The sequence below is a fragment of the Chrysochloris asiatica genome, unplaced genomic scaffold (genome assembly GCF_000296735.1).
Source record: "Chrysochloris asiatica unplaced genomic scaffold, ChrAsi1.0 scaffold00137, whole genome shotgun sequence".
Taxonomy (NCBI): domain Eukaryota; kingdom Metazoa; phylum Chordata; class Mammalia; order Afrosoricida; family Chrysochloridae; genus Chrysochloris; species Chrysochloris asiatica.
The window spans coordinates 6181861-6193062 of NW_006408655.1; the positions used below are offsets into that span (position 1 = coordinate 6181861).

At 42.5% G+C, this 11202-nt stretch overlaps 1 pseudogene; it reads right to left on the reverse strand.

Annotated features, from left to right (window-relative positions):
* Positions 1-9649: 9649 nt before the first annotated feature.
* On the reverse strand, positions 9650-10764 carry LOC102832926 (annotated as a pseudogene).
* Between the last annotated feature and the right edge of the window lie 438 nt (positions 10765-11202).

The window sequence follows — 11202 nt, forward strand, 5'->3', positions numbered from 1 at the left end:
CAGGTGTTACCAGAAAATACTGCTTCAACTGAGAGACATGCCTATATAACTTCATTAAAAAGAAATCTTATCTTCCCTCTGCACCTCAGACTTTTGTAACTTGGAGATAAAGTGTTTAAGTGTGTCTCCCCCCACCCCCAGAAATGCTCTTTAAATTAAAAACATCAACCACATTGAGGAACATTAGGCACAGAAAGTAATGTGTTCATTCTGAGCTTGCATGCTGAGCTTGCATTCTTGTGGAGCAGGGAGGATCCTCAGCCTAAGTAATCCCTTCCAAAGAGTCATTTTACAGAAGTCACAATAAACAAAACAGCTAGGAAAGGGACCTTCTGTTATTTAAAGAGCAATTGCTGTCAATTACCAGAGCCCTGTGTTTATATGTAACTCTGCATCTAAGCTCACCAGGAAAAGCTTTGGTGACCTAAGGTTTTGGGGAATGCAATCCAGCTGCTGCTTCCCGAAAGGGGCGCTGTGTGGCAGCAGCAGCACCCACATGTAAAGAGAGCGAGCTTCTTTGTGCTTTTATTTTATAAAATAATCAAGCTCATACTCTTGCCACTTCACCAGTATGCTCCAAATGTTTATGATTCACCTAAAACATTTGAAAAATAAACAAAAACAGATTCTCAATACCTGCTAAAGGATGTTTTGATTTCAGAAGCTCGAGTTTCTATTAGAGGTGGTGGTGGTTGTGTAGCATCAAGTTGGTTCCAACTCATAGCAACCCTGTATAGGGTTCGGAGGCTGTAAATCTTGACAAGAGCATAAAGCCTCATCTTTCTCCCTCAAAGTGGCTGGCAGATTCAAACTGCTGACCTTGCGGTTAGCAGCCCATTTTGTAATCCACTATGCTGCCAGGGATCCTCTGAGATTATTGTTGTTGTTGTTGTTGTTGTTGTTAAGTGCCATCGAGTCGGTTCCGACTCATAGCGACCCTGTACAGGGTTTCCAAGGCTGTATTGTAGGTGTCATCATATCAATTCTCACTAAGAGACCTCTAGGACAGAGTAGAACGGCCCCATAGAATTTCCTAGGCAGTAGGAAACCCTGTAAAGCGTCACTATGCGTCAAAACCAACTCAACAGCACTTAACAACCACCACCACCATCTTTACTGGAGCAGCTCTCCAGATCTTTCCTACCACAGAATAGCTGGTGGGTTTGAACCACTGACCTGGTTGCTGTTGTTGTTGTTAAGAGCCTTCAAGTCAGTTCTGACTGTATAGAGTTTCTGAGGAGCTGCTGATGGATTTGAACCATGAGCTTATGGTTAGTAGTCCAGTGCTTATCCTACAAGGCCACACCGAGACTCCAACTTTCTGGTTGTTATTATTGTTAAGTGCCGTCAAGTCAATTCCAACTCACAGGAACCCTGTATAGTGTTTCCAAGGAGCAGCTGGTGAGCTAGAACCACTGACCCTGCAGTTCAAACAACTTTGCAGTCTGACACATTAGCACACAGTGCCACACCAGGACGCCAACTTTCTGGTTAGCAGGCAAGAATCTAACCATTGTGTCACCAAGACATCTTAAGCTTGAGGAACCTAACACTGTCTAGTCAGTTCTGACTCATCACAACCCCACAGGACAGAGTAGAACTTCATCATAGGTTTCGTAAGCTGTGAATTTTTATGGAAGAAGACTGCCACAGCTTTCTCCCATGAAACAGCTGATGGGTTCAAACTGCTGACCTTTTTGCTGGCATCCAAGCACTTTAGCCATTGCACTACCAGGGCTTCACCTTTGTTGATTTTGACAATTAAGCTAATTTGGGAAATACTTCCCTGCCCTGCAAGGAGCCCTGGTGGTATAATGGGTTACCCAGTGGACTGCTAACTACAACATCAGCAGTTTGGGTTCACCAGGTGCTTCTTGGGAGAAAGATGAGGCTTTCTGCTTCCATAAAGAGTTACAGCTTCAGAAACTATACAAGGTGGCTATGAGTCAGAACTGACTCAAGGGCACACGGCCGGCCAGACGGCCAGCCAGCCAGCCCTGTCCTGTCCTGTCCTACAATGTATAAAGTTTAAATTTTGATTGTTGATTTATTTATACTGAGTCTTCCACAGTCTACTTTTATTTGGTCAAACTATAACCAAGCAGTCTGAATTACAGTCAGTCATATAGTTTAGAGCCAGGAATTAGTCTTATTCACAGATAGAGGACTGATCAAAGAGCCCCTACAAAAACCATGTTGTTGTTTTTAAGTGCCGTTGAGTCGATTTCAACCCATAGCGACCCTGTATAGGGTTTCCAAGGAGCAGCTGGTGAGTTTGAACCACTGATGTTGCAGTTCAAAGGACTTTGCAGTCTGAAGCATTAGCCCACAGCGCCACAGCAGGACTCCAAAAACAATGTTAGCCAGTAGTTTCATGCAATGCCTGACCTTCAAGTTTTCTAGATAGGCTGGTAGCAGTGACAGGCTAAAGCAGGGAGGAGTACCTGACATGGTCTTTGTGTTTCTGGCCAGCCTCAACAATATTGGTACAGAGTTACTGGAAAGGCTGTATTTTGTAATATCACAATAGGGTAGCCTTTGTCTTAGGAAACAAACAAAGGGAAAATGTAACTCCAAGGTTTAGGTTGGAAGAGGGTCCCTGGAAAATAGATGCAAATATACAGAACCACATGAGAAGAGAGAAAATGATGTGGGAATGTAGGTCTACAAATATTTATCTCCAAGAATTCTGTATAAATAGATGCAATCTTATCTTAAAATAAAACAAAATGAGGATGGTACACTGCCTCCAAGGTACAGTAAGAATGAATTGGCATGAATAAGCTTACAACACACATAAGCTATATGTGGAAAATCAAGAAATAGCTATGACAACATTTCTCCAATATGAAAAAGGATCCATTCATTCATTTTGAAAATTCAGAAGCAAATCAATGTACCATGAGATCACTTTCACAGTGATGAATCAAATTGATAAAAAAAAAAAAAAAATCTCCTCACAGCCTGCTAGAAGATAGGAACAATTTTTTTTCCCTTTTTTTAAAATTTAAACCTTATGTTTCTTTAGCCTTTGTCCAAAAAAAAAAATCTACAGGGTTGGTGTTAGGCAGGACTCCCTAGGAGAAAAGGAACAGGATGAGGGATTAGCAATAGGAAATTTGGCATCAAGAGAGGAATGTTCCAGAAAAACATCAATATCTAACTTCCCCATGTATGTATGCATAAAGGAATATACATCCATGACACAGCCATCTCTTTTAGAATGTGGATCAGTTTAATCTAGCAGACACATAAACACCCTTAAAATCTTATTTGAAAACTCTAAACTCACTCTAAAGAGAATTGATTCTGCAAACTTTCTACAAAATACAATATAAAAACAGTACTACATGTATTGTGTACAGGAAATAAATATTATTTTTCATTGTTTCTTTTATTTCTAAAATGCAATCACTTGCACTATGCCTTATTGTTTGGCAGGAAAAATCAACTCACAAGCTTCCCTCTCCCTCTCAAATTATCTTTTATTTTTATAAAAGGTCAAAATAAAGCTTTCAGAAGGTTCTGGGATTTGCATTTCCTTTCAGAAGACGGGCAGACTTTTCATATGGATCATCATTAGTGATGCAACTTGGTTTCAATCTGATATGAATTAAAAGTTCCCCTGTTGAAAAAGGCTGTGCGCTGGTGTGCCTTAATCACACCTGTGATTAATCTGCCTGAGTGCTGGGGTTGCAGCTGAAACACCAGTCTTTGTCAGTAAAATAAGTGTAACCCCTTGAGTGCCTGGATGCACTAGTTAGTTACATGGAGGCGTGATTATGAGAGGGGAGGACGGAAGAGGGCCCGCCCAGTGCCATAATGTGGACAGCAAAGGAGGACCAGAGAACCCTTGTACTGAAGAGAAAAGAAATTGTCGCTGCTTTCTAGGCAAGTATTCAAATTCATTTTTGTCTTCATGAAAACCTGTATAATATTTTCTGAGTCCAGCTCCTGTTACAGATTCCCACTTTCTACAATCAAGATGCCAGAGCTCTTTGAAAGCACTTTTCTCATGCTACAATCATTTCTCATGCTACTAATATTTAGAAGTGAAACAACTAAATAAATAACACCCCTTCTTATAGTACTATCTGAAATGTTAATCATTAGCTTAAAAGCCTATGCCTTGATGATAAGAACGCGTTTGTTTGTTTTTTAAAAAAGATAGTGACTGGAGATAAATACCAGACAAAAAGCAGCCTAATTAAGATTAAGAGGACACCAGATTCATGACTAGTGTAGTGGTTACAAGTCAGGCTGCTAACCTCAAGATCAGCAGTTCGAAACTACCAGCTGTTCTGCAGGAGAAAGACGAGGCTTTCTGCTCCGGTAAAGATTTACAGCCTCAGAAACCCTATGCAAGATTACTACAAATCAGAACCAACTCCACAGCACACCACCACTACCACCACCAGATTCTTTAGTGGGAGTAATCCTATTTTTAATGTCCAATTGAGTTCTTTACCCTAAGACATAATTTCGATAGAAAAAGTGTTCCCAGTAACCAAGGATTTTGTAACTACTTGGGTCTCAGATGACCCACTCTACAGTCATGATTTGCAAACTTTGTGTACATTACATTCAACTGGCATGTTGGTTTTAAAATCAGATTCTTGGGTCCTATTCCCAGATGCAGGAGTCCTAGTGTGGCGCTGCGGGTCAGTGCGCTGTACTTGAACCACAAGGTTGGCGGTTCAAGCTCACGTGTGGTTCAAGCTCACCAACTGCTCCTCAGAAACTCTATACAGTGTCGCTATGAGTTACAACCAACTCAGTGGCTCTTAACAACAACAACAACATCCCCAGACACTAGTTCAGACCATCAGGAATAAGATACAGGAATCTGCATTTTTATCCCACAGCTCATACACACACATGATTCTTATGATCACCCTTTCAGAAACAGTGCCTTAAACACCCTAGCTTGAACTGTAACCTGACAGTCTGTATTCATAAACCAATTGTCAACCACAGCCTTTAAAAAAAAAAAAGTAGACTGTCTCCATTGGCTGAGAGAGAGTCATGATCTAACAACTCACCCATCCTGAGCCTGATGGCAGGTATCTCACAGCTGTGAAGATCGACCTCATTCAACATCTGAATTATAGAACTAACACCCCTTGTTCCCAGTTCTGTGGTCACTAAATAACTTCCTCTTTTAGAATTTTATTTCCCATGTAACCTGCCTTTGCTTTTGTCCAAAGTTTGCTGAAATTCCATGCTTCTTGGCAATTTTAATCATAAATTGTCAGGCATTTTGGTTTATCCATCATTCTCTGAGCCTATTTAATGTGACTCCACCTCTGAGAAACATTTTCTTCTTTGTGATAAATTAGGTTTCTGAGCTTCCAAGGCTAAGAACCACATTCTCCAAGGAAATGACAAATTCTCAGACCTCTTAGAGACACTATTGACAGCATTGACAACCTCACCACTAACCAACGGCTTCCTGGTGAAATCCACTTTATAAAGAAATTGTTGAGTGTGATTCAATCTATTCTTGGAAAAGTGGCTCTATGCCACGTCCCAGAAAAAAAGTTCTGATATCAGCCTCTCGTTGCCACTCCCCAGTGCCAGATTCAGGGGCAGCCTAGACAGACAGGTGAAAGAGAGACAAATGTCAAACACTTAGATTATGTGGTGGTGGTGGTGTACCGACTCATAGCGACTCTGCATAGGATTTCCAAGGCTGTAAGTCTTTACAGGAATAGAAAGCCTCATCTTTCTCCCATGAAATGGTTGGTGGTTTTGAACTGCTGAACTTGAGGTTAGCAGCCCGACTCATAACCACCATGCTACCAGAGCTGCTTATGTGGAGGTAAGGGAAGACAAAAGTGAATTTCTCAGGGGTAGAAATAAACCTCCCATTGAGGAGTCCCGGTGCAGTGCTGCAGGATAATGCACTAGACCACCAGGTCAGTTGGAACTGCAAGGTCAGCAGCTCAAACCCACCAGGCTGATCCTCAGAAACCCTATACAGGGTCACTATGGGTTGGAACTGAGTCGACGGCACTTAACAACAACAAACCTATCTCTGAACAGTTCTGCTCCTTGTTTAGGAACAAATGGAACCCCAGAGGCAGGGTGACTAAGGGAAACGAGTGGTTATAGTAAGGATTCTTCTGCTCCCATGACCTCTACTGACTCTCCGACTCAGACCTCTTCCTTCTGACTATTTCTTCTGAAAGAGGCTACATGATGCTTTCATTCGGGAGACTTTTTCCATCACATTTTCTCTCACTCTATCTAGGACCTTCTAGTGTGATCCCTTTCAGAGCAGTTGGTAAATGGTAGCCAGGTACCATCTAGTTCTTCTGGTTTCAGGGTCCTGGAGACTGATGCGCATGTGGTCCATTAACCCACTGGACTACACCTACATATTCCTAAAGATAGTTCAGAATGATCTTGTTGATAATCTGGGGACTACCTGTATTTTCCCTCTGAAATCAGCCTCCTGTCACATTCTGAGACAAAGGAGTAGTGATGGTGGTTGTGTCAAGTCAGTTCCAACTCATAGCAACCCTGTAGGGTTTCTGAGGCTGCAAATCTTTATGGGAGCAGAAAGCCTCACTTTCTTCCACTGAGTTACTGGTAGATTCGAACTCCTGACTTTGCTGTTAACAGCCCAGCTCATAATCCACAATGCTACTAAACTCCTGAGACAAAGGGGTTGTTGTTAATTGCCATCGAGTTGGTTCCGACTCATAGTAACCCTGAACAGGGTTTCCAAGAAGCAGTTGGTGGGTTTGAACTGCTGACCTTGTGGTTCAAAGTCCCGTGTTTATCCTACAGTGCCACAACAGGAGGCAAATGGGAAAAGGAGGTAATTCTGCTTTATTGGCAAAATGTCACTTCTCCCATGTTCATAAGACCATAATATTTGGTGAGTAAGATGATCAAACATCCTCTAACTCCCATGTCCAATGTCATGGGGTAACCTGGAAAGTATAAATGCACGTGGAGAAAATAAAGCACATTATTATTTACTGAAAATATTGAGGCAAAAATTGGAGACCCTTCTCATGTACTTAATACTTCAGCTTCCAACCAGAACTCACCCATTGGCATATACAGGTCCTGGTCTGGTCTCCTCTGGCTCTGATTCAGCAAGAGACTGAGGAAAGGCTTCTTATTTGATTCACAACCCTTTGCTTTCTCTTTGCCTACAATCCCCAGAGTTGAGAAGGGAGACATGTGTGTATTTTTGTGGCAGGGGTGGAGGTGGAGTTTGGGGTGTATTAGTCAGGCTTCTCCAGAGAAAGAGACAGGATGATATAGAGAGAGAGACAGAGACAGACAGATAGATAGATAGATAGATAGATAGATAGATAGATAGATAGATAGATAGATAAAGATATACTGATTCTTTTTAAGGAATTGGCTCACAAAATTGTGGGACTGACAAATCCAAACCCAGACTGGAAATTCTGGCAGTCTTCAGTCTGAATTCCATATGACAAGAAGCTGGCAAGAAACTCAGGCAGTATTTCTTTGTTACAGACTGAGGCAGAATTCCTTCTCCAGGAAACCTTGTTTTTTTGTTGTTGTTTTTAAGTCCTCAAACTGATACATGAGACACACCCACATTACAAGGGTAGGCACCTTTGCTTTGAGTTAAGTAATTGTAAATGCTAATCACTTTACAATATATTTTCACAGCAGCTGAACTAGTGTTGGACCAAATGACTGCCACCACAGCCTAACTGAGGTTGACACATAAAAGTCATCAGCACAGGGGTACCCTCCCCTGATTTCTACCTGCTTTCCTGCCAACTGCCCATAGTGTCTGCATTTGAGCTCCATCTTGGCATAAAGACGCTCCCAGAATTTGACCTTTCCTTTCAGTCCCCACTTTGGTTACCTCTCCTAGCCCTACCTTTCTTCCCATTCTCAAATCCACAGATAACTTTATTAATAGTCCTAATAGCCAACATCATAGTTGCTTAGTATGGCTCTGGCACTATTTTAAATGCTTTGTGTGCATTAACTCATTGATTCCTTAGAACAACATTTGAAGACACTATCATTTTCTCCACATCAAAGCCAAGGAAACTGAAGCATAGACATGTTAAGGATGTTGACAAGTCACACATCTACTCAAATAGACAAAAGATCTTGTTCAAAAAAAACAAACGAAGGTTACTCATTAAAGTGAAAATCAGACCTACCTGGTAACTTGCAATGGCTCCATCTGCTATTCTGGGGTCAGACTCGTATTTGATTCAGTCATTGTTAATTTTTGTTGAGAAGCAGATATAGTGAAAGGTACATATGGACTTTAAAGTTAAACTCACTGTGAAGCCACTTATTAGCTATGTGACCATATATAACGTGTACCATATAAATAACTATGTGGCCACATAAATGACTTGGCCAGTTACTGAGCCACTCTGAGCCTCCTCAGTCTCACTGGTAAAATGGAGATAATATGATGATTCTAGTTCATTGAGGTATTGTGACTTAGGAAGCCACCCTACAGAAAGCAATGTCTGGCTCCTGGAAGGTACTCAATAAATAATAGGTTGTTGTTGGGTTCTTTTTGCCCCTGTTCAGGCATTCCCCAAGGAGATCTGGTAGCATAGTGATTATGAATCGGGCTGCGAGCTGCAAGGTCAGCAGTTTGAAACTACCAGCTGCTCTGCGGGAGAAAGATGAGATTTTCTGATCCGGTAAAGATTTACAGTCTTGGAAACCCTGTACAGGGTCGCTATGAGTCGGAACTGACCTCACGGTACACCACAACAACACAGGCAGTCACCAGGTTAAAATGTCTGACTTACTCTTGCTATTGTTGTTAAGTACCATCAAGTTGGTTCCAACTCATAGCAACCCTGTATAGAGTTTCTGAGACACAGCTGGTGGATTTGAGCCACTGACCTTTTGGTAAGCAGTCCAGTGCTTATCCTACAATGTCACACCAGGACTCCTACTTGCCCGTTAACGTTATATAACAAATTCTTCATTATAGTCACCTTCACTTGCTTCAGGTGTAGCTTTTAAAGAATTGAAAAGGCTAAATTAGAACCACATAGTGAGAAGCAGCAAGACAGAGGACTAGGCAGAAATGCAACAGAAACTCTGTACAACAAAGACATAGAAAACCAAATGAAACAGATGCAGATGATAGTCCTGGAACCCTGAGCTTCAAATGAAGAGAAAGAAAAGTGGATTCAATGCTTAGTAGGAGAGGAAGTTGAACAGAGGCATCAAAAAAAAAAAAAAAAGGAGAGAGACTGGTAACCTGTGCCAACCAAGCAGACACAGCACAGACATTTTAAACTATGGTGAGTGGCTCTAGAAACAAAATAGCACATTGGTATTGCAGAGGAATACCAGTGACACGCAGAGATAACAGTGTGATATTGTTCTTGTTCTCCACACTCCCCTTGTGACCAGAGGCGTGGCCCACTCTCACCCTCATACCTACCCCCCAGTGAAGCTCCTGTTGTCTTGGTGGTTGGAGTCATATGGTGGTAAGCTATGCAGTTGTGAGCCCCATCGGAGAGTTAAGAGCTATCAACAGCCACCTCAATGGCTGGATTCACATAAGGCTGGTTCCAAACCCCAGAGCCAGCCCTGCACTAGCAGGTGAACCAAATCAGGGAGGATGGGGAGTTGAAGAAACAGGTAATCTGTAACCAGCCAGTCAGGCACAGCCTGGCCATCTTGAACTTTTACAGGCATCTGTGAAAGAGGAGAGTTGATGGCTCAGAAGCATACAGCTTATTGACAGAGAGAAAGGGATGGGGGAAAAATGTTTTGTATTGTTTTTTAAGAGAAGTAAGCTTTTAATTCTTTGCTGCAAATAAAGTTGGCTGAGGTGATGGTCGCTTTTGGTGAGACCAAATCCCATATCCTCGTCCAACTCCTCCGACTCTTCCTTTGCTTCAATCTTGGCAGGGGCAGAGGCAGCAGCAGGGGTGGCAGCAGCCACAAGGAAGGCATCCACAAATGTAGATGGACCAGCCAAGAAGGCCTTGACCTTTTCAGACAGTGGGAAGGTGTATTCAGTTTCCACAGACAAAGCCAGGACCCACTTGTACTCATTGATGATGGAATGTGGTACTGAGGCAAGAGTTGGATAATCAGTCTGTAGACACACGCTGGTAACGTTGCAGACACCCTCCAGCAACTGAGAATGCAGAGCTTCCTCAGTGACATCAAGCACTTCCAGGCTGCCATTATCAAACACCTGCCTGATGATCGGCCCAAAGGAGAAGGAAGAGATGTTCAGCAGGGTGGCTTCGCTGGCTCCCACTTTGTCTCCAGTCAGCTGCACATCACTCAGGATTTCAGTGATGCCTCTAGAGATATTTGTGGTGATGCCCAAAGTCTGTTAGAAGGAGGTCTTCTCAGGACCCAGACCCATGTTCTGGGCTGGCACAATAACCTCACATGGGGCAGTGGCCCCTGCACAGGTGGCATCTGGTACCTTGTTGGCCAACAGCATGTCCCTGATCTCAGCGAGATCCTCCTTGATGAACACAAACCCCACATTGCCCCAGATATGAGGCCACAGTTTCTCCAGAGCTGGGTTGTTTTCCAGTTGCCTGTAGATGGCCTTGTGCATCATGGTGTTCTTGCCCACCACCACCATGGCTTTCCTGCACAGGGATGTGTGGATCTGCTACATCTTCTTGGAGCCCACATTGTCTGCTCCCACGAGGAAGCAATTGGATAATCATCCAAAAGTTGTATGATCTTAAGGAAGTAGTTGGACTTCCAGATCACCCTGTCTTCCCTGGCATCACAGCGGTGCATCAGGTATTGCCATGTAGGGTTTACAGACAATGTCACTCTCATGAGGATGCCTGGCGAGAAAAAACTTCTTTTATTTTTTTGTTTTAGTTTTTTTTTTTAGGTGCTGTCAAGTCGGTTCCAACTCTATGCTCAAACAGAGCGAAACACTGCCTGGTCCTGCACCATCTTCACAATTGTTATGCCATTTGAAATGGCTGAATATCACCATTTCATTTTTTACCATGAGTATGTATATTCCTTCCATTTTCTTTTAATGCTTTCAATATTTTGCCCATAGAATCATTCAGTATTGCAAGTTGAGGCTTGCATTTTTTCTTCAGTTCTTTCAGCTTTAGAAATGTTGGATGTGTTCTTCCCTTTTTATTTTCTAACTCCAGGGTTTGCACATTTCATTGTAATACTTAATTTTGTCTTCTCCAGCTGCCCTTTGAAATTTTC